Source organism: Rhinopithecus bieti, unplaced genomic scaffold, assembly GCF_001698545.2.
Source record: "Rhinopithecus bieti isolate Rb0 unplaced genomic scaffold, ASM169854v2 scaffold_13184, whole genome shotgun sequence".
In the NCBI taxonomy this organism is placed as follows: domain Eukaryota; kingdom Metazoa; phylum Chordata; class Mammalia; order Primates; family Cercopithecidae; genus Rhinopithecus; species Rhinopithecus bieti.
In genome coordinates, this window is record NW_016807417.1 from 1,606,290 (window position 1) to 1,609,159 (window position 2,870).

The window sequence follows — 2,870 nt, forward strand, 5'->3', positions numbered from 1 at the left end:
TAAGATCATGCCATTGCACCCAGCCTGGGCAACAGAGCGATACCCTGTCTCAAAATAAAGAAATATGTGGCTATACTGATGATTTTATGAAAGAGTCTTTTCAAATTTTTTGAAAAAAAATTTTTTTGTAATTCCTTCTCCCTCTCCTTACTGCCTCTGATTGGTGGGTTAGAGGGTGCTGGTCCAGACGCCATGTCCTTCCTTTTCACCTGTTTTCTCTTCCTCCATTCACACTACTGCCAGCATGGCACTGCTGGGAGCTCCGTTTCCTTAGAGACTCACATCTATACTCAAGCTTCTAGGCTTCGTGCCAGAGGAGTCTGACAATGACACAGAGGGCAGTGTACTTTCCTAGATATACAAGCACAGCTCCTACTGCCATCAGTGGGAGTTCTACAATCAGATTGAGAGCAGAGTACAGTCTAGAATTGGAAATTTGTCCTCCAGGTAAGTCGGCATAAGTGGCCTGGTTACGGAAGAGTCACACTCCACAATGAAACAGCAAATGCATTGAGAATTTAGAGAAGAGTCTCTCCAAGCTCTGGAAGGAGAAGCAGGTGAAAATAAGTTGAACTACAATCAGTCATCAAAGAATTTTGGAAATTATTTGAAAGAAAGTATATAGTAAGTGACCCATTTATTAAGAGATTTTCAAAATTAGCCATCTCACCTACTTGAAAGATTCTGGAAATAAACAAAAAGTCTCTGAACACCACACACTTTTCTTACACACTGTTTCTTTTTTCTGACCTGCTTAATTCTATCCTTCCCCCAGGTCTCAGTTTAAATGGGAAGCCTTCCTAGATTAGTTTAGGTGTCTTCTTTTTTTTTTGAGACAGAGACTCGCTCTGTCGCCCAGGCTGGAGTGCAGTGGTTGGATCTCAGCTCACTGCAAGCTCGGCCTCCCAGGTTCACGCCATTCTCCTGCCTCAGCCTCCTGAGGAGCTGGGACTACAGGCGCCCGCCACCATGTCCAGCTAATTTTTTTGTATTTTTAGTAGAGACGGGGTTTCGCCGTGTTAGCCAGGATGGTCTTGATCTCCTGACCTTGTGATTGGCCCACCTCAGCCTCCCAAAGTGCTGGGATTACAGGTGTGAGCCACCGCGCCCAGCCAGGTGTCCTCTTTTAAATGCTCTTAGAGCATGCTGCATTTTTTCTTCATAGCACCCATCTAATCTCATTAAATAGTTGAGTAATCATGTCTTTTATAATATGTTTGTCTCTTCAGGTAGATTATAAGCTTCATGAGGACAAGGACCATGTCTGTCTAATTATGTGACTGAAACACAGTAAGTACTTAATAAATACTTGTTCAATGAATGCACATTTAATAGTCTAAATATATACTCCCATAGTCTTTGTTTTTAGAGATGAAGTCTTGCTACATTGCCCAGGCTGGAGTGCAGTGTGCTGTGCAGTCATAGCACACTACAGCATGGAGCTCCTAGGCTCTAAATGATCTTCCCGCCTCAGTCTCTCCAGTAGCTGGGACTACAGGTGTGTGCCTCTGTGCTGGCTAAAAGTCTTATAATAAAAGCACATCCACCTCAATTTACAGGAACTTAGTAGATCCTCACCCAGACCTATTTACATTACAGATGTAATTTAGGTGTATTTGTTTATCTATTTTCCCAAATTTCAACTTGTGTCTGTTGGAATTTGGGAAAATAGATAAACAAATCCACCTGAAACTAGAAAGAGAAGGCAGGGAGGAGAATAAGGTAGAGATAAAAAAGGCCAGCTTGACAGGCAGTTTCACAGAGCAAGAAGACAGAACACCACAGATAAAAACTAGAAGGACATAACAATGTGGTGCTAGTATTAGGAGCAAGATATTGAGGAGGGTATCTTTGTAACAAACTTGGGATTCTTACAGTTAGTGTTGATCGTTATCAATCTTAGTTGAAACAAGCAGGTGGGCCAGGCGCGGTAGCTCACGCCTGTAATCCCAGCACTTTGGGAGGCTGAGGTGGGCGGGTCACTGGAGGTCAGGAGTTCGAGACCACCCTGGCCAACATGGGGAAACCCAGTCTTTACTAAAAATACAAAAAAAAAAAAATTAGCCAGGCCTGGTGGCACACGCCTGTAATCCCAGCTACTCAGGAGGCTGAGGCAGGAAAATCTCTTGAACTCAGAGGCAGAGGTTGCAGTGAGCCGAGATCACGCCACTGCACTCCAGCCTGAGTGACAGAGTGAGACTCTGTCTCAAAAAAACAAAAACAATACAAAAAAAAATCCCACCAAAAACAAAAAATCAAGCAAGTGAAATTATAATTATATTCCTATTCCATCTAAAACACTTTTGTATACTTTATCACATTTGATTTTCATAACATACACAAGTGGGCAAGCTGTAATAACCAGGAAAACTTGCTTTTTTTTTTTTTTTTGGAGACAGTTTTGCTCTGTCACCAGTCTGGAGTGCAATGGAGCGAGCTCGGCTCACTGCTGCAACTTCCGCCTCCCAGGTTCAAGTGATTCTCCTGCGTCAGCCTCCTGAGTAGCTGGGATTACAGGCGTGCGCCACCAGGCCCGACTAATTTTTGTATTTTTAGTACAGACAAGGGTTCACCATGTTGATCAGGCTGGTCTCGAACTCCTGACCTCGTGTGTGATCCACCCCCCCCTTGACCTCCCAAAGTGCTGGGATTACAGGCATGAACCACTGCTCCTGGTCAGAAAACTTGCTTATGTGAAATACCTCATTCCACAGTGAAGCTAATAAATTAGGTGCTACTACAGTTTCTCACTAAATATTATTAGGAGCATTTAGCTTTGATTTTTAAAGATAATTTTTAGAAAAGAGATTTGGCCGGGCGCGGTGGCTCAAGCCTGTAATCCCAGCACTTTGGGAGGCCGAGACGGGCGG

At 43.6% G+C, this 2,870-nt stretch overlaps 1 pseudogene; it reads left to right on the forward strand.

Moving 5' to 3' along the window:
- The first annotated feature begins 326 nt into the window (after positions 1 to 326).
- Positions 327 to 2,870, forward strand: part of LOC108535584 (40S ribosomal protein S20 pseudogene) — a 76,223-nt pseudogene continuing 73,679 nt past the window's right edge.